Below are 21,668 nucleotides of genomic sequence, written 5' to 3'. Positions count from 1 at the left end.
TAAATTCCTGTCATTATGAATTCTTGATGCTTCCAGCTGGCATCCTAAGCATATTTCCTCCTTTTTCTGAAGCATGTTAATTTGTCATTTGCACAATATCTTTAGACCAGAGTGCCTATGTAAACCTTTTATGAACACAAGTTTGCAGCTGTAGTGGTGGTTAGGAGAAGCATGACCCAGAATCAGGAATGTAATTGGCCTTGTATGAAGTGCTTTAGCACTAATGTTTTTTTTTTTTTCCCTGACATGGATCCTGTATCAGAAATAAAATATTTTTTTAAACATTTACTCAAGCAGGTTTGATACAACAGAATTTCTTAAAAACTAACATAGAACAGTGTCATTATGCATTTGTTGTTCACCAGTATGTAAAATGTACTTTTTCTCAAAGATAAAAAAATATTTTTATAGAAATCTTTATTGTTAATTTCAGATAATTGTACATGTAAAATAAACAAGTAAAACAATGGTCATAGTAACGGTCTCTGGGACAACATGACTTTTTTGGCAACTATGATGATTTCTGCAGCAGGTATCAGACACAGGACAGTTGACTCCATCCTGTCTGCTCACATGAACCCTTCACCTCTTTACCACCACAGTAGAGTATAATGGTCAGTACTTGAATTATTTTCCAACTTTTGAACAGATTCCTTTTACAGATGTCAGTGCTCCCAAGTATCTGTTTGTGGCGTATTATTCAAGTTTCTTGCACCAAAACAAGAAAGAAAAATCTGAAGTGCAGCAAGTTCCTTAGCTGTTTTGCTTCACTAATTCTGTTATTTGGATATACAGCCCATCACTTAATGGGACTGATTCTTAAGTTTTGCTCAGCAGTAGGTCCTTACTCCTGGTTGGATGCACTGCAGCTTGTCAGAGTACAATGTGTGTGGTGAATAGTGAAAAAAACACATTTCCAAGGGAAAGTAGTCCTTTACCTAGTTCATAGGTAGGTACTAGGCTATCGGCCCAAGGGCCTAAGTAAGCCTAGCCAACAAAGTTCCCTGGCTTACGCCAACCCAAGAAAGTTAATTTCCTGTGCCCCTGTCAAGCAGAGCCATAGAAGTGATCCCCGGGGTGTATTTCCTATTTCTCATCCACTCATCAAGATTTTTTCTTGAAGAGTGTTAATGAGGAACTTTGCTTGACATAGATGGGTAGCTTGTTCCAGAGTATGGGAAGTTTCTGGGACAGGAATCTAACCCTCCAGCATGTCCTGTTTATTGTGGTGACAAGGTTTAGGTCCCTAGAGCGTGTAGCTCAGAGGGATTGGGATTTCTTTAGGTGTAGCATGTCCAACAGTTCTGGGTTTGACATAGCTTTATATGTGAGGCAGAGATCACCTCGGAGTAGGCAATATGCTACAGAGTAAAGCTGGAGTGGTTTGAGACGGTCAGTGTAGGGCATCTGCTTGAGGCCAGTAATCCTCTTTGTGAAGTACTTCTGTGTCCTTTTTAGCTGCTGCAGATGTCTTGTGAGGTACATTCCAAAAGGGGCGTTGTACTCTATAATGGGTAGTGAGTGTTGAGTAGAGGGGAACAATGAACTCTTTTTTTCCTGGATGAGAATCCTTTTGTGATGAGGTGTGCCACATAGAAGGATTTCCTGACTAATGTGGCAATGTGATTATCAAAGGAGAGACTACTGTCCACCTGGGTCCCATGGTCTCTTATCACACATTTGGTGTTAAGAAGACTGCCACCTATGTGGTAGTTCATGGGTACAGAGTTTTTACCAAAGGGGATAACAGTGCACCTTTTGGCATTGAGCTTGAGGCCATGGCTCTAACACCAAGCATCTGTCTCAGTGAGGCCCTTCTGTAGGATGTCCACATCATTTGGGGACTCGACTATAGCTCCTAGTTTGCAGTCATCTGCGAACCTCATTAGCCAGAGGCCTTCTGTGTTTGCCTGTACTTCAGACAAGTAGATACCAAACAGGAGAGGTCACAGGACTGAACCCTGTGGTACTCCACTTGTCACTGGTTTGAAGTCGGATTTGGAGTGTGCAACTTTTACATTGTGGGTTCTGTCAGTGAGCCAGTTGGAAACCCATCTTGTGACATAGGGATTTATACCTAGTTTAGTGAGTTTAGCTGTAATTCCAGAATGGGGGAAGGGTGTCAGAAGCTTTGGTGAGGTCAAGATAGGCTGTGTGAACCACCTTACCCTCATCTACGGCTTTGCTGACTGCCTCAAAGAAGTCAACCAGGTTCAGGAGGCATGATCTGCCTTTCACAAACCCAAACTGGGTGGGTTCCAGAGTTTGGAGGTTACCATTGTCTTTGTTTATGAATTCCATGATGATACGTTCCATGGCCTTGCAGACCAGACTTGTCAGGCTAATAGGGCGATAGTTCCCAGGATCAGTGGTGGCTCCCCCTTTGTGGAGTGGGATAACTGTTGCTGTGCACCATTCAGTGGACAAAGCATGACGTGAGGCTATGATTGAACATGGTGCATAGGTGGGCCAGTTCGTTCTGAAGTTAGTGTAAAACGCCGCCTGGGATGTTGTCCGGGCCCATGGATGCTGTGTTTTTGGCTTTAGAGAATGCTGCTTTTACCTGTGTAGTTGTGATTACAGGGACTCTGCATTCTTTCTGTATAGATATGGGACCTTTAGGGGGTGAGAAGGGAGTAAAGTTAGCACTGATCCTATCTGCCAGGATGTTGGCAATATCAGTTGGTTCTGTAATTTCCATGCCATTGTGCTGTAACTCAGAGCAGATCTGGGTGTTGCCAGTGAGATTATTGACATAGCTATAGAATGCTTTGTGGTTGTCCTTAGAATCAGTGGCGATCTTGTTTTCATAGCTAGCTTTGGGTGGATCTTATAAGGGACCTGAGCTTCTTACTGAGGCTGACCAGAGAGCTCCTGCACTCATGGGATTTTACTCTCTTTTGCAACAGTTTCTTTCTTCTCTTGTAGAGTTTGTTTATGGCAGGGGACCACTAGATTGGCTTCCGTTTTTTGGAGGATAGCATCTTGGTTCTGTTTGGGATAGCGCAATCCATGCACTCATGTAAGTGCTTATAGAGTGCATTTGTGTAGGATTCAGCAGTCATAACATGTCATGAAGTTCGCCACTTCTGCCTTAAGAAGCATGAAGTTGGCTTTACAGTGGTTTTCTTAAGGGAGGGTGGGGGCGGGATGTGGATATCTAGGGTGATTAGCTTATGGTCTGATCTGACCAACAAGGAGTTGACTTCAGGTGTGGAACATCGGTCACTCATGTTGCTAATGACTAGTTCTATGATATTGTTGCCCTTGGTGGGGGTGTGGATAAGTTGATCCAGGGCATTGGAATTTATGAATTCCAGAAAGCGCTGAGCGAAGGAGTTGGTACATGAGTAATTTTCCCAGTTAATGGTGGAGTAGTTGAAATCACCCATTATTAGGGTGTTTGGTTGAACCGTAATATTTTCCAGTATATCAAGAAAAAAGGAGTGGGAATCCTGGGGCATGGTGGGGGATCTGCAGCAAGCTACAATTTGGATTGCAGTTTTGCCCAGAGTTATTTACACTTGGATAACCTCGGATGCATTATGCTGAACAACTAGCCTGGAGGTGTGGATATCCTTAATGAATATGGACATACCTCCACCTTTGGTGTTCCGGTCCAGGTTAGATGGCCGAAAAGTGTGATTGAGTTATAGCCTGGTAATGCAGGGGTGCTGTCTGGAGCCTTGAACCAGGTTTCAGTCATTGCACAGATATCGATGTTCTCCATTTTAAGGAGTGCCTCAAGTGAGTGCATTTTGAGATTTAGACTTCTAGCATTGAATAGCATTAGCCTCAGTTTTTGCTTGCCTGTTCCTGTTAGGGTGGTGAATTTGTCATTTGAACCTTGCCTAAAAAGACACTATAGGGACGGCAAGAGCCTTTGCTCGTATCTGGAATCCCAAGGGTGACAGTTGCAGGCCATCCCTGGCAAAGCATCGTGGTCTGTTAACCATGTCGTCCCAGTCAGACAGATACTGGATCCCCTTAGAATGACACCAGAAGCTTAGCCATTTGTTGAAGTCAGTCATTTTGTCCTTGTACTGTGGTATCATTCTGGGCGATGACAGGATGCTACTCAGGGCTAGGGTCATACCTGCCTGGGCTACAAGATTAGAGAGCTCTTCCATGTCTCTTTTCATTTAGTCCAAGGAGGTACATCACAGGTAGTTGAAACCAACATGGACAATCACAGAGTCATAATTGTACTTGTGGAGTGACCTGAATGCGTGGGTTATGTGGCGGATCCTGGCACCCGACAGTAACCTTCTCCTTGTTTAGCCTGGTGTGTGGGACATCAGTGTGCCTGACTATAGAGTCACCTATGACTAGTGTGTTGGGTACATTTTTTTGCCTTATGGGCTGTGTTCGAGTGGCTCACTGAGTTTGTGGGCTGTGTGTCATTTGGGTTTGTTTAGTATTTTACTGGTTGATGATGTGTTACTGTTCATACATTGTAACTTTTTGTTCCAGCTCAACCTTCTGTTGTGCATCTGATTGTACTGTGTTATTAAAATGTACTGTTTTTTTAATAGAGCAGAAAATAGATTTTTATATTTGCACCTAATCTTTTTCCCGGTTATGTACCCAAGGTGTGTGTGTGTTGTTTGTAGAGTTGGTGTACAGATGACCTGCTCGGCCTTGTATGCAGAATGTTCCAGCAGCATCCCTAATAGAGCATTAATGGGATTTAAATTTCCTAGTTTTCTGACAGTTGTCGAAAAGAAAAGAAAAAACCTGTACAGCTAATAAAAATGCAGCTGATCATATGCACCATTTTATTTATTTATTTATTTTTAAGTGTGGGACTGTGGTACAGTGGGGATCAGGAAATTCACCCTTTCCCCACTGTATTGCAATCTTGGAGTTGGTATATAAAATTAGAAAGGAGATGTGTGTATGGGGGGGGGTGCAGGTAGGCGCTATCCCTCCTCATTGCAGTTCAGCAGATTTTTGACAGCCATGCTAGTGATATAGGTTAAAAAAAAAAAACAGAGCACAACGAACCACTTTCTATTAAAAAAATCCATCTTGTTTATTTAAACAATGTTCAAAGCTTTCAAGCAAATCATCTTCCTCTATGCAAATATAAAAAAAAAATCACTTAGCCAGCTGATTAATTTAATTGTAAATCAAATTAAAGAAACTACACATGTTCTTCATGTTTCACTGTTGCAGTCATCACACTTGGGTTATCTGCCTGCAGGTAGCCCTCAGTCAGCTCGGATACCAGAGACTTAGTATTTCTGCGTCGGTTGCTGTCACTTCAGCACTGACGTCAGGTTGCCAGGGGTATAAAAACAGGCAGCCAGCGCCATTACAGCAGTCTTTCTTGCCGAGGAGCCCAAAGCAGTAGCAATTTGCATGAGTACCGGTCAGCCACTGTCTGAGTTTTTGTTTCTGAACTGAATAATCCTGAAGTCTTCTAAAACTAAGTACCCCATTGGGGATCCTTTTTTCTTGCTCTAACCAATGACAGAAGAAGTTAACAATTGTCTCACCTGTGGAGAGCAAATACCACACCAAGATTTCCGTTCTTACTAAATCACCTAATTAGGCCCAGACCACGACGTACCTCGCTGTCAGTTTTGTGCTTTATTCAACAGCTGAACTATTCGTCGTCGGGCCCTTATTGTCGCTAAATACTTTTGCTCTCTATCTCCGTATTCCGAAATGGCTTCAGTAAGCCATCCAACTACCGATCGTCCAAAAAAACGTAAGGATAAAGACGGAGACAGACCGCACAGGTCCAAAACTGCCGACGATGCTTCCATTAAGCTAGTCGCTGGTACTCAGTGAGGCACTTTCGCAGCCCCTGTTGCCCGCTTCAATGGATTCACATGCCGCTACCGAGATCCATTTGGAGTCCAGTATGCCGCGAGACTCTTCTTTGACTATGGAAACTGTGGATGTCTGTACCTTGGATGGGTCCGGAGCCGCTGTGCAAGCACCGGCTTCTGAGGAAGTTCTTCGCATTACCGATATTCGACACAAACCAACGACTTCTTTTGCATCTTCAGTTCTGTCTGAAACTGCCGAGTTTCTAAGGCCAAGAGTACGAGCTACGCCTAAAAAACCGACCACCCAAACTTCAAGCACCTGCTTTCTTGCCATAACATCAAATGCTTAAAATGGCAGAAGACCTGATTATACTGATTAGGAGAAGCCAACCTTCCCCTGCTAAAAGAGGGACCTATCCCCAGCAGCTTTAACAGACCATGAGTCCGATGGCTCTGAGGTTTCTGAATATTAAGACATGCCTTTATCTGCTTATGAGGATTCAGATGCAGATGACTCCTTTCCTTCTGCTTCCCCTCCAGAGGATTTTTCTTTTGAGGAAACCCTACATTAAGAGAGCATTTCCACTGGGAATGCCAAGATTATCCTTAGTCCAAAAAGAGACTCGGACAGTTTTTAGATTTTCCAGAACATAGACTTTAAGCTGTCCCTCCTGTTCTGGATGTTGTGGATGATGTCTATGGAATCCAGTTTTTTACCCCCTGCTCCAAGAAAACCAGACAGGTTCTACAGAGTCCCTGACTCTCCCAAATTTCTTTCAGAAATCCTACTGCTGACCCAGACGTCATTTCCCAGGGGCTTAAAGGTATAAAAGCAACTACAGCTAAGAATCCCACCCCTTTGGACAGGGATTCCCGAGCTTTAGACAGATGGGTTAAAAAAGTTTACACCTCTGCAACTCGTGCCATTAGGCCATTGAATTGCCAGTTTCACATGTTGAAATACCAGCAACATATTATGGAACTTAAGCAAAGATTATCTACCTTTACAGACTGTGCAAAAAAATAAAGAATTACAGGAGCTTATCCATTCTGCAAGCCAGCCTCAGTAAGAAACTGAGATCCCTCATAAAATCCTCCAAAGCTAGTTACGAAATTAAAATTGCCAAAGATTCCAAAGACAACCACAAGGCATTCTATAACTATGTCAAGAATCGAAATGGCAATGCTCAGATCTGCTCTGAGCTAAAACAGAATGGCATTAAATATACTGATCCCAATGATATTGCCAATATCCTGGCAGATCGATTCAGTGCCAACTTCACCCCCCTCTCACCCCCTAAATGGCCCATCTCAATACCGGAAGATTGCCAAATTCCGGTAATAACGGCCACACAGGTAAAAAACGCACTTTCCAAAGCTAAGAATACAGCATCCATGGGACCAGATGACACCCCGGGCTGTGTACTACATGAACTACAATATGAACTGGCACCTCACCTAAGTGTCATGTTTAATCATAGCCTCACCTAAGGTTTCGTGCCCACTGAGTGGTGCAGAGCTACAATTATTCCATTCCACAAGGGGGGATCCACCTTGGATCCCGGAAACTACCGTCCCATCAGTCTGACAAGCCTTATCTTCAAGGCCATGGAGTGTATTATCATGGAACTTATAAACAAAGACATTGGCAACCTTCAAACACTGGACCCCACTCAGTTTGGGTTCGTGAAGGGCCGATCTTGTCTCCTGAACCTGATTGACTTCTTTGAATCAGTCTCCAGAGCCGTGGACAAGGGTAAGGTGGTCCACATAGCCTATCTAGACCTTGCCAAGGCCTTTGACACCATCCCCCACTCTGGAATCATAGATAAACTTACTAAGCTGGGCATTAATCCCTACGTCACCCAATGAGTTGCTAACTGGCTTACTGATAGAACCCACACTGTAAAAGTAGCTGACTCCAAATCCTGCTCCAGACAAGTGGAGTACCTCAGGGTTCAGTCCTGGGACCGCTCTTGTTTGGCATCTACTTCTCTGAAGTACAGGCCAACGCCAAGGGACTCTGGCTAACAAAGTTTGCAGATGACTACAAAAGGGGAGCCATTATTGAATCCCCAAATGATGTGGATACTCTCCAAAAGGGCCTTACAGAAACAGATGCTTGATGCCAGAGCCGTGGGCTCAAGCTCAATGCCAAGAAATGTATAGTTATCCTCTTTGGGAAAAATCATGTATCCGTGAATTACCATATAGGTGGCAGTACACTAAACACCGAAAGTGTGATAAGAGAATTAGGGACACAGGTGGACAGTGGTCTCCCCTTCGATAACCACATCGCCACAACAGTCAGGAAATCCTATGTGGCACACCTCATCACTAAGGGCTTTTCATCCAGAAAAAAGGAGGTCATTGTCCCACTGTACTCGTCCCTCATTAGACTCATTATAAAATACAATGCCCCGTTTGGTATGTACCTCTCAAGACATCTGCAACAACTGGAAAGGGCGCAAAAATACCTCACTAAAAGAATGACAGGCCTAAAGCAGATGCCCTACGCTGACCGCCTTAAACTCCAGCTATACTCTTGTCGCATATCGTCTACTCAGAGGCGATCTCTGCTTAACATACAAGGCCATGTCAAACCCAGAGCTGTTGGACATGCTGCACTTAAAGAAATCCCAATCCCTCAGAGCCACATGCTCCAGGGATCTAAACCTTGTCATCACAATAAACAAAACATGCTGGAGGGATAGGTTCCTAACCCAGAGACTCCCCAGACTCTGGAATAGATTGCCCATACATGTCAAGCAGAGTGCTTCTTTAGCCCTCTTCAAAAGGAACCTTGACGATTGGATGGGAGAAAGGAAATTCACCCCGGGGATCACGTCAGTCACCCTGCTAGACAGGGGTCCAGGGAAGTAAATCATGTGGGAAGAAATAGCCAGGGAATTGTTATGGCTAGGCTTGTATAGGCCCTAGGGCTGATAGCCTAGTACCAATCTATAAACCTATACGTCAGCAGGCATACCTTGCAATGTGGCTTTGATGTCCTAGAAGCATCTTGCAGGGCAGCAGTCACTGGTTCTGTACTGAGAAGGCATGCTTGGCTTAAGGAGCAGACCTTGCCAGACCATGTCAAATCAAAATTACTAGACACTCCTTTGAGCAAGGACAGCCTGTTTGGCACCAAAGCAAAAGAGGTTCTAAAAAGATGGAAGAAAAAGCTAAGTCTATGCAGACCGTCAAAGATTTTTTGGAAGTGCAGCCTTCAAGATTCAGTAGGCATTGCCCCTCGAAACATTGATCCTTTCCAGCCCCCTCGAGGCCATCTCAGAGTAGACCCAGGGCAAGCAGACCCCCCCCCCGATCACAGTCTCAAGGTATGCAGAGATCTAACTTGTGGAAAGAATTCACAATGACTTAACTCCACTCCTCACCTCTGCCCAGTTGCTCATGCCCCTAGGAGGAAATCTTGCCCGTCATGCAAAAAACTGGACCTCCATCACCAAAGACTGATAGGTCCTCAACATTGCATCCCAAGGGTACAAATTTCACTGCCAACCCCAAAAGTATTCCCAGACCTTCCTCCAAACCAGTGGGCAGAGGCACAAAACCAAGTTAAATCCCTGCTCTCCATAAGGGCAATTCAACCTCTTACTGCAGAACAGCTAGGTCAAGGGTTTTACTCCAGACTTTTCCTGGTACCCAGAAAAGACGGTACTTGGCGCCCAATCCTAGATCTTTCTATTCTAAACACCTTCCTGATGTTACCAAAATTAAAAATGCTCACCCTTCAGCAGCTTCTTCCTATGCTGTCCAAGGATGCCTGGTTAGCCACCCTAAACCTAAAAGAAGCCTATCTGCACATCCCTATCAGGGACTCATGCAGGAAATATCTACATTTCAGGCCAGGATCTATGCATTATCAGTTCTCTGCACTTCCCTTTGGCTTATCCACTGCTCCCAGTGCCTTCACAAAATGCCTGGCTCCAGCCATTGCCTATTGCAGACAGAGAAAGATTCAAATTTACCCTTACTTGGACGATTGCCTGATTCAGGCAGACAGGAAAAGCTGTTGCAGCACCTGGCATTTGTAAAGAACCTTCTAACCTCCCTGGGGTACACTATCAATGAAAATAAATCTAAACTACTCCCCAGTCAAAAGATTGTATTCCTGGGAGCAAACTTGGACACAGCATCCCAGATGGCATTTTTTACTCCAGAAAAACAAGTCTATCTAACAGTCTACTTTGCTCAAATGGCCACCAGAACCCAGCTGTCTGCAAGGAAAATCCTGCAGGCCCTAGGGTTCATGGCCTTTTGCATTCTACTAATTCCATATGCCAGACTGCATATGAGGAAACTTCAATGGTACTTAAGAAAAGTCTTTGGTGCCAACATTCTCAGGACCTGGAAATAGTCATGCCTGTCATACCTTGTCTAAGGACAGAGTTTCTTTGGTGAGCAGCAGCATGCATCCACAACAAGGGACTTCCCTTTACTCAACCCCACACTGCCCAGACCCTAACCACGGATGCATCATACTATTCCTGGGGCACATCTAGACAAGTGCATTCAGGACCACTGGAGCCCAAGTCAAATTAATCTGCACAGCAACCCAAAAAAGATGCTAGCTGTTCAGCATGCTCTGACAGCTTTCAGATCCCTACTCTCACCAGGACCCCTGCTAATATAAACAGGCAACACCACAGTTATGTGGTACATCAACAAGCAGGGGACCCACTCTTACCCATTCTGCAGGTTAGCCATGGCCCTGTGGAACACGGCCTTGGACATGCATATTAATCTGCAAGCTCAATTCCTGCCTGGCAAACAAAACTCACTGGCAGACGACTTAAGCAGAAATCTGCTAGACCCACACGAGGAGCAAATTAGACCCCAGCACTTTCAGCCTTCTAACCCAGAAGTGGGGAACCCCGGAGGTGGACCTTTTTGCCTCCCCCTACAATCACCAGCTCAGCAAATTCTGCACCAGGATACCTCACAGCAGGCCCTGTAAAGTGGATGCCCTATCCTTCCCATGGGTAAACCTCTCAATCTGTGCATTTCCCCCTCTGCCTCTTCTCATAAGAATATTCAAGATAGGACAGACCAAGGGCAGTCCTGATTACCCTGGACTGGCCACACCAGCACTGGTACCCACTACTGCTCAGCCTGTCACCGGTGCCACCCTGGTACCTACCCCAGATCCCAATCCTCCTCACTCAGGAGGGACGGATATTGCATCCGCAACTGCAAACCCTAAATCTTGCAGCCTGGCTTATTCCTTGAATTCTCCCCCAGTAACCAACATAAGCAAGCAGGTGCTGGACATCATTCTTGAAGCCAGAAAACCCAGATTCAGTCTAAAGGAGAGGACACAACACTGCCCTCCTTATCTCTAATCCTGGATTACTTAGCAGATCTCCACAGAGGCCTATCCTTCTCTTCCATTAAGATCCGTGCCTCTGCCATCTTGGCTCATTACAACACTGAGCCACCTCTCTTCTCTCGCCCTCTCATCAAACAGTTCCTGAGTGGGGTAAACAACTTAAGGCCACCAAGGATAGCCCCCATCCCTGCTTGGGACCTTAACTTTGTACTGGAAAAGCTCATGCTACCCACCTTTGAGCCTGCAGCATCAGCGAAAACAGCCTTGCTTCTGGCATCACTTCAGCTAGAAGAGTGTCTGAGCTACAAGCACTTATGGCTGTGGAACCCTTCATTATTTTTCATGCTGACAGGGTCTCTCAGGACTAGCCCTTCCTTTATGCCTAAAGTGGTGTCCAGTGTGGCTCTCAACCAATCTATCCATGTGCCTACCTTCTTCCCTAATCCTCAAAATAAAGGGGAAAGGATCCTGCACTCCTTAGACATGCACAGACAGCTCAGATTCTACCTTGATAGGACTAAACCCTTCAGGAAATCTGACCAGTTACTAGTCAGTTTTGCACCAGGGGCAGAGGGCAAGGCCATTTCAAAACAATTTCCAAATGGATAGCACATTGTATCCATTTCTTCTACAAACACCATGAGAAACCAACCCCTCAGGGGGTCAGAACGCATTCTGCGAGGGCAACTTCTGCCTCTACAGTGTTCCTCAGGGGAGTCCCTACCAGGGACATTCTGGAAGCTGCTACTTGTAGTTCTGTTCACACTTTCACCAAGCATTACCACCTGCCTATCTTTTCCAAATCCAGGGCGAGTTTTGCAAAAGCAGTCCTGCAGGGCATACTAGCCAACCCCAGCTTTTCTTGACTGCCTCCACCCATTCTTCAGCTTTGGGAATCAACCCAAGTGTGATGACTGCAACAATGAAACATGAAGAACATAATGCACTTGTGTACACTTACCATAAATGTAGATGTTCGAGTGTATTCAGTGTTGCAGTCCTGGATGTCCTTCATGGATGCATCTGCAGTCATAACAAGTAGGTTGTCCTGTCGTCAGGCAGCCCTGCAGTCGGCCGGATTCCAAAGTCCGGGTCCGGCTTCGGCTGATGTCGCACTCCACCCGACGTCATCTCTGCTGGTCTTCGGGTATAAAAGCATCAGCCGACGCCATTTTCCTCAGTCTTTCTTGCCGCGTGGCGCCCGAAGCAGAAGCTGTTCGCAAGTGCCGGTCGGTCGGATCCAGAGATTACTTCTACCGAATACTACTTCGAAGACTTCTAAAGCTAAGTACCCGTTGGGGACTCTTTCTTGCCTCAGCCGATGTCAGAAAAAGTTAACAATTGTTTAACCTGTGGGAAACAAATACCTCATAAAGATTTCCACTCTTACTGTCTGCCTTGTTTAGGCCCAGCCCACCACGTAGCAGCCTGTTCGGCCTGTGCCTCTTTCAACCGACGAGCGGCAGGCGTCGGTCGGAGTTTGCAGAACAGTTTTTCGGTACTGATTTTGCGTACATTATGCCGTCGGATCCTCCGACTACCCAATCTTCAAAAGCATAAAGATAAAGACCGACACTCGCGGTCCGCGGTTTCGGCGAAACCACGGCAAAGCAAACATGAGTGTCTCGGTTTCGGCGAAACCGAGAAAACTGCTCAAAGTACAGCTGAACCTATTCTTACAACTGAGGCCCCTGCTACAATTCTTGAATCGACCTCAGAAATTTTACCCACTACGGTGGATGACTTATCAGACACCATCCCCTTGGATGTCTCTACCCCAGCACGTGGTGCTGCTAGGCCTCCAGCAGCCATGTCCATTAAGGCCTTAGGCAGGGCTAAAGCAGCCAAGACTACTAAATCAGTGCCTGTTAAACCCCTCATCCAGGCCCTCTTCTAGTTCTCAAATGCTTTCTTTGGCAGAAGATTTAATTTCTTTAATTAGAGGATCTCAATCTCACCCAGACAGGGCCTCTCAGCCCCTAGAGAAGAGACCTAGGGCAGAGCGCCCTGAGCCAGTGTCTTCTGATGATTCTGCTGATGAATCAGACATAACTGACCAGCCTGAGGCTCCCTTCTCCAATTTTGAAGATTCTGATGCTGAAGAATCCATTCCAGCTGCTTCCCCACCAGAAGAATTCTCCTTTGGGAAACCTTGCATGCCATGCGAGAACAGTTCCAATGGCAGCAACAGGATTTTTCAGACTCCAGAAAAAGACTTAGGACCTTTCTGCACCTCCCACAGCACAGGCCCTTAGCTATACCTCCTGTTCTCTCTGTGGTGGATGATGCTTTCAATGATGTTTGCTCCGCTCCAGATTCTTTACCCCAGCCCCTGCCAAACCAGACAGATTTTACAGGGTGCCAGATACTCATCACCACCTTTACAAGGCCCCTCTTGCAGACCCAGAAACTATATCCCAGGGTCCCAAGGCAGTAGCCGCAACCACAGCTAAAAACCCTATTCCTTCTGAAAGGGAAGCAAGGTCACTAGACAGATGGGGTAAAAGGTCTACACTTCAGCTACTCTCTCAGCTAGAGCTTTAAACTGTCAGTTTCACTTGATACAATACCAAGAGTTTATGCTTGATCAGTTAACTAAAAAGCTAACTACTGATGAATCTCTTGATAAGAAATATGTATTAGAGATGGTAAATAACATACAACAGGTTAGCAACCATTCCTTAAAATGTGGCTATGATGCACTGGAGGCTTCATTTAGATCAGCCATGACAGGCACAGTGATAAGAAGACATGCATGGCTAAAGGAACAAGCTTTACGGATCATGTTAAAGCTAAGTTGCTAGATGCTCCTATGGACAAGACAAGTTTGTTTGGTACACCTGCCCAGCAGGTTATGAAGAAAATGGAAGAAAAGGCAAAATCTGTTCAAACTGTTAAAGATTTCCTGCAGGTTCAACCCCAAGGTTTAGCAGGAACTGGCCTGCCAAAAATTGGTCCTTTCCTGACTCCACAAAATTTCAAAGGGGCAGGAATAGGCGTTCCAGAGGCAGAAACCAATCCAGAGGAGGTGCCTACAGAGGGCGACAGTGGCAAGGTAACAACAGAGGCACAGACACAGCCACTGCCACTACATCAGCACAACCACAGTGACTTAATCCTAAATCCGCCTACCAGGGAACAAATAGCAGCTCCTCTAGGCGGAAAGTTAACCTTATTTTCAAAGAACTGGCACTACATAACAAAAGACAAGTGGATTTTACAAACCATAGATCAAGGTTACGGTTTCACTTCCACACTTTACCAGTCAAAAGAGGAATGCCAAATCTACCTCCAAATCAAAAACAGAGGCTCTACGCCAGATAATGGAGTTAGCAAACATGAGAGCTGTGGAAAGAGTGCCAACAGCAGAACAAGGAAAGGGTTCTACTCCAGACTATTCCTAGTTCCAAGAAAGGAAAAAGTTGGAGACCAATTCTCGACCTGTCCACCTTAAATACATACATCATTGTCCCAAAATTCAAAATGCTGACCCTACAGCAACTTCTTCCCATGCTGGGCAAGGAGTCTTGGCTGGTAACTCTAGATCTCAAGGAGGCATACCTGCACGTCCCAATTCGACCAATCTGCAGAAGATACCTCAGATTTCTTGCAGGATCAGAGCACTATCAATTCTCAGCATTGCCCTTTGGCTTATCTACTGCCCAGAGTATTCACAAAATGCCTGGCATCAGTAATCGCCATTGCAGACTACAGGAATTCAAATTTACCCATACCTGGACGACTGCCTGCTACAGGGGACAACAAAAGCAAGCTGACAACAGATTTACAAAGGGTCATTTACTTGCTACAAGGACTGGGATACACAGTCAATTTACAAAAGTCAAGGCTGATACCATCCCAAACAAGGACATTCTTGGGCTGAATTGGACACAGTACAACAAATGGCATTCCTGACTACAGAAAAACAAAAGAACTTCCTCTTTACTTCTTGGCACTAACAAAACTGAACAAGTTAACAGCAAGAAAATTTCTACAGGCCTTGGGCTTCATGGCATCATGCATAATCTTGGTCCCATTTGCCAGACTACATATGAGGAAACTACAGTGGTACCTAAAGAATTTATGGTCCCAACACAGACACAGTCTAGAAACAGAAATCCCACTAATTCCATGCTTAAAACAGGAGTTCCTATGGTGGGCTCCGGCATGCCAGTCAAACCCAGGCCTGCCCTCCCGCAGATGTCAACCAAGCCAGACCATCACAACAGACGCTTCAGACCTAGGATGGGGGCCCACATGCTGGACAAATGCGTGCAAGGATTGGACGGTCAATTCACCACTCATTTAAAAATTGCAAAACTGCACCATTCAAACTTTTCCTAAGGCCAGTGTGTAAGACAGACAAACACGTCTGGATCATCAGACAGAGGAAATATCTACATTTCAGGCCAGGATCTATGCATTATCAGTTCTCTGCACTTCCCTTTGGCTTATCCACTGCTCCCAGTGCCTTCACAAAATGCCTGGCTCCAGCCATTGCCTATTGCAGACAGAGAAAGATTCAAATTTACCCTTACTTGGACGATTGCCTGATTCAGGCAGACAGGAAAAGCTGTTGCAGCACCTGGCATTTGTAAAGAACCTTCTAACCTCCCTGGGGTACACTATCAATGAAAATAAATCTAAACTACTCCCCAGTCAAAAGATTGTATTCCTGGGAGCAAACTTGGACACAGCATCCCAGATGGCATTTCTTACTCCAGAAAAACAAGTCTATCTAACAGTCTACTTTGCTCAAATGGCCACCAGAACCCAGCTGTCTGCAAGGAAAATCCTGCAGGCCCTAGGGTTCATGGCCTTTTGCATTCTACTAATTCCATATGCCAGACTGCATATGAGGAAACTTCAATGGTACTTAAGAAAAAGTCTTTGGTGCCAACATTCTCAGGACCTGGAAATAGTCATGCCTGTCATACCTTGTCTAAGGACAGAGTTTCTTTGGTGAGCAGCAGCATGCATCCACAACAAGGGACTTCCCTTTACTCAACCCCACACTGCCCAGACCCTAACCACGGATGCATCATACTATTCCTGGGGGCACATCTAGACAAGTGCATTCAGGACCACTGGAGCCCAAGTCAAATTAATCTGCACAGCAACCAAAAAAAGATGCTAGCTGTTCAGCATGCTCTGACAGCTTTCAGATCCCTACTCTCACCAGGACCCCTGCTAATATAAACAGGCAACACCACAGTTATGTGGTACATCAACAAGCAGGGGGGACCCACTCTTACCCATTCTGCAGGTTAGCCATGGCCCTGTGGAACACGGCCTTGGACATGCATATTAATCTGCAAGCTCAATTCCTGCCTGGCAAACAAAACTCACTGGCAGACGACTTAAGCAGAAATCTGCTAGACCCACACGAGGAGCAAATTAGACCCCAGCACTTTCAGCCTTCTAACCCAGAAGTGGGGAACCCCGGAGGTGGACCTTTTTGCCTCCCCCTACAATCACCAGCTCAGCAAATTCTGCACCAGGATACCTCACAGCAGGCCCTGTAAAGTGGATGCCCTATCCTTCCCATGGGTAAACCTCTCAATCTGTGCATTTCCTCCTCTGCCTCTTCTCATAAGAATATTCAAGATAGGACAGACCAAGGGCAGTCCTGATTACCCTGGACCAAGCCACAGTCCAGCACTGGTATGCCTAAGGTGGTATCCAGAGTATCTTTAAACCAGGCAATCCACCTACCTTCCTTCTTTCCCAACCCACAAAACAGAGGGGAAAGAATACTGCATACCTTGGATGTACATAGACAGCTACGCTTACTACTTGGACAGAACAAAAATAGCAGAAAGACTGACCAACTTTTGTAGCCTATGCAACAGGAAGGGAAGGAAAAGCTATTTCCAAACAGACAATCTCCAAATGGATAGGAAATTGCATACGATACTGTTACTCCTTCCATGGAAAACCAATTCCACAGAACATAAGACCTCATTCTACAAGGGCAACAGCCACTACCACAGCCTTCTTACGAGGAGTGGCAACCAAAGACATTATTGAGGCGGCTACTTGGACCTCCGTGCATACATTTGCCAAGCATTATAATTTGCCTCTTTATTCCAGATCCCGAGCAGGGTTTGCCACTGCTGTACTGCAAGGGATCTTAAACACACCATAATCTACCTTTATCCTCCTCCCCTAGTTGGCTATGGTATTCTACCCATTGTTATGACTGCAGATGCATCCATGAAGGACATAGTACAGTTTTGTACCTACCATAAATGTAGATGTCCGAACTGGATAGCATCTGCAGTCAGGATTACCCTCCCTCCTTCCCTCTGTGGTACTCCTAGGGTGTTTACCCTCCTAATAGCTAGCTGTTGGGGAGTCTTTATGGTGTATTTGTTTGTATATATGTACATATATGCTTATTGTTGTGTTTACCTCTATCTATTTGGAAACATTGGCATCTATCCAAATTTTACCCTGCAAGAGGGCTACTGGCATCTGGGGCAAGAAACACTGAGGAAAATGGCATCGGCTGATGCTTTTATACCCGAAGACCAGCAGAGATGACGTCGGGTGGAGTGCGACATCAGCCGAAGCCGGACCCGGACTTTGGAATCCGGCCGACTGCAGGGCTGCCTGACGACAGGACAACCTACTTGTTATGACTGCAGATGCTATCCAGTTCGGACATCTACATTTATGGTAGGTACAAAACTGTACTTTTTCCACCCTCCAGCCCCCTTGTCTGTCTGTCTCTCTCCTCTCTATGTCTGTTACTCACCCTTTACGGGGCTATTGGTATTTAATTTTTACTGGTGGTGTTTTCCGACCATAACTTAGCTCCCAATTGTTTTTAGGCCTTTATTCTCTCTATATCTAGACTTGCATTGTGTGTGTGTATCTATTAAATTAGAGCCCTTCTTTTTCACAGTGTGCATAGTTTAACTTGGTGTAAACTTATACTAATATTAATAATTAGATATTAGTGGCTGTGTTTTTAGGCCTTTTTTTCTCCCTATCTATAGCATTATGTTGTGTGTGTTATCTGTTAAATTAGAGCCCTTCTTTTTTTACAGGGCAGATAGTTTATTTTAGCTTAGATTTATATTAATAGCTAAATTTTCTCAGAGCCTTTTTTTTTTAACAAGGCTTTAATAGTTGGTTCAGTGTGAATATTAGTGTTAGAGTCCTCTTATTTACAGGACAATACTTGTTGTGAAATATTACTGTTTGTATTTTCTTTTGTACTTCTGAATATTTGTCTGATACTATGTCTCATCAGGAGAAGTTAAAAGCCAGGTCTGGGTTCAAAAAATGCCCAAGATGTGGGTAAAAGATGTCCATCACTGTTGGACATACTGGATAAGTCTGACAAGCACTTCAGAAAGCCTACGGAACTGATGAAGAGTCCATCGACTTCAAAATCAGCCGCTAGTAAAGCCTCGACATCGGTTCCACAGCCTTTGGAACCGACTGACGTTATGGTTAGGAGCCTGTATCTCCTACATTAAAAGCAACCATTTTACAATCGGTGGCTTTGTCACATCTTCATGGGCTTCAATTAGACTGTCTGATTTGGATGTGGACCACGTGGTGAAGAAGCTTCTAAAGATACCTTTGTTGGCAAAAATGTTATCAGCACTGACCCCGGGGGCTTCAGAGCTGACTTTAGTTCCGCCAACATCTTCTGTTCCTCCTCCGATCAGCATGGAAGTTTCGGAGCTGGTGAGTGTGGAACTGAAGATCATGGAACCCTCAGTACCTGCACCTACTCTAGGCTTTTTGGCCCCGACTACCCTGATGTCTTCTGCGCCGATCGAAGGATCTCTTGAGCCGACACTCACCGGTCGAGTCCGGGGAAGATAGTAGGACTGACTTGTCAGTGCCAACTTTACCTCTTGGGGCTTCGGCTAGAGTGAGTTCAGCCCCGACCTCTGGCTCGGAGCCCTCCGTACCGGCGCAGATGGTTTGTCGAATCTTTGGATCCGAGGGATTCCTTTTGTCAGGACTAAGGGGTCTTTGAGGCTATGAGGAGGGCCTTGTGCACCCCGATGACCACTCCATCAGTTCCAGCAGCTCCTTCCCTGAAAGCACCAGTGTCTGCCTCTTCATCACACGCTCCATTAAAGCATAGAGATCCTGAGCCTCAGGAAGCCCCATTGGGTGAGCCGTGTTCTTCCAAGACCTCTCCAGAAGCTCCTACTGAAGCAGTGTTAGGAAGATACTTTGCAAGAGGAAGCATCTGGACTCCCCACAGGAGTCCGTCACTTTGGATACTGTCTTGGATGAGTTAGAAGGCTCCCCACGGTCCCCCTCAGAAGATGTCACCTTTGCCGATATCTTAGAAATTGTTAAACAGAGTGGTGGCCAGAAATCCCTTAACCCTACTGATGATGAGTCAGTCCTCCTGAAGGCTTTTGGGTCTCAACCCTCCACCTCTTGGGTGTCTCCACCATTTGATGAGTTGCTTGAATTACTCACTTGAAGGACATGGGAGTCCCCAGACAACACAGAGCCTGTGTACCCAGGAGGCCTAATAAATTTATAACTTGCCCTCAAGATGAAACTTATCTTACTAAAGGAGTGCCTGTTGATGCTATGGTGGGGGCGACAGCCACCAAGAAGGAATTATCAGTGACTTCTTCATCTGTTCATCCTCCTAATAGAGAATCCAGGATCATGAACAGATATAAGAAGCGTTATGTTTAGTTCAGTGGCCTTTGTCTGATCGCTGAACTACCTCACACATTTCATTAGATTACAAAGGGATCTCCTGAAGGAGCTGGGAGATGCCCCGCAGGGTTCAGTAGCTGCGGAGGTTTCAGACAGGGTAACTTCCCAGCTCTCCACTCTTAATTTGATTGTGAACTCGTCCATGCATCTGTTATATGCAACTGATGGCACAAGCAGAACAGCGGGTACAGGAATCGCTCTCAGGTGACATTCTTGGATGTGCTTATGTTCCTTTGTGGAACCCTTTAAGTTTTCATTAACACCCCCTTTGACAGTCCGTCCCTTTTCGGACCAAAGTTAAAGGAAATACCAGGAGTGAAAAAGATGGAAAGACCTTGTCTGATATCGGAGTATGTTTTTCTACCCCAAATAAACCTTACCCCAAAGGGAGGGGCGTGGAAAGATATGGTTCCATAAATCCCAAGGATCTTTCCATAACACTCGCGGTGAAACCCCCTCTAGAGGCAGAGGAGGGGGTAATAGAAGACATCGCCCACGTGGCAGAGGGGGTCCGCAGAACCAGGGTGACAGATCAGTTCTTTGGCAAACCCTATCAGTGCTCCTGAAAGGAGGCCCAACTGTTCATCTCTGGAGGCAGTCGGGGGACGCCTTTCTTTGTACCTAGACACCTGGCTAAAAATAAAAGACAGCTGGGTACAAAGCATAATATCCAGAGGATACTCAATTCCCTTTGCCACTCCACCCCCTCTAGAAAAAAAAATCTCAGATGTTCCACCCAGTAACAGGGTCTAGAGTCATCCAGCCAGTCCCAGCTGACCAGAGAGGATCCGGAAGTTACTCAAGGTTCTTTTTAGTTCCAAAGAAAACAGGGGACTGGAGACCTATTCTGGACCTCAGCAGACTAAACAAGTCAGTAAAAATGATGAAGTTCCGGATGGTCATGCTTCAGTCAATACTCCCTTTTCTGGGGAAAGACAATTGGATATGGTCTATAGACCTTCAGGATGCGTACTACCACATAAAGATGGACAGGCCATCCAGGGATTATCTATGCTTCCAGCTGGGAGCCAGCCATTATCAATTTCGTGCTTTGCCCTTTGGTCTCACTACAGCCCCCAGAGTGTTCACCAAATGTATGGCAGTAGTCACCGCTCACCTGAGACGTTTGGGATTCCAAGTGTTTTCATATCTAGATGACTGGCTCCTCACTGCCACCACCCAGCATCAACTCATTCAGGCGAGGGACGCAACCTTAAATCTCTGCAATCAATTGGGGATTACCTTCAACTCAGAAAAGTCTGCCTTTTATCGCCATCACAACAGACTGTTTTTATAGGAGCAGAGCTAAACACAGTTTCAGTGACGTTAATTCTGCCTCCAGATAGAATTTGCCTCTTACAAAAACAAATATTAGACTTACTTCCATGGTCAAAAGCCGGAGTTTAAATGGTACTCAAATTGCTAGGATCAATGGCAGAAGCGATCATAGTCATTCCCCTCGCTCGAATGCACATGCAAGTTGTACAGTGGCTCCTATTCTCTCAATGGTCCTTACAGGAACTCCCAGTGTCACACCAAATTATCATAATGAATACATGCAAGAAGGACCTTCAGTGGTGGCTGACATCTCAACAGGTAACTCGGGGCCGTCCATTTGTTCTACCCAATCCCATAGCCACGGTGACCATAGACACTTCCTTGATAGGGTGGGGTGGAGCATTATTAGGGAAGAACTGCCCAAGGCATGTGGAAGAAACACAAGGCTTATCTGCATATAAATGTTCTGGAGATGAGTGCGGTACTTCTAATGTTGCAGTCCTTTCAAGACTCTACCTCTGGGAACAATTGCAATTCAGACAGAC

Source organism: Protopterus annectens, chromosome 2.part0 (genome assembly GCF_019279795.1).
Source record: "Protopterus annectens isolate FY-2018-M chromosome 2.part0, PAN1.0, whole genome shotgun sequence".
In the NCBI taxonomy this organism is placed as follows: domain Eukaryota; kingdom Metazoa; phylum Chordata; order Ceratodontiformes; family Protopteridae; genus Protopterus; species Protopterus annectens.
Note: the sequence above shows the minus strand (reverse complement) of the source record.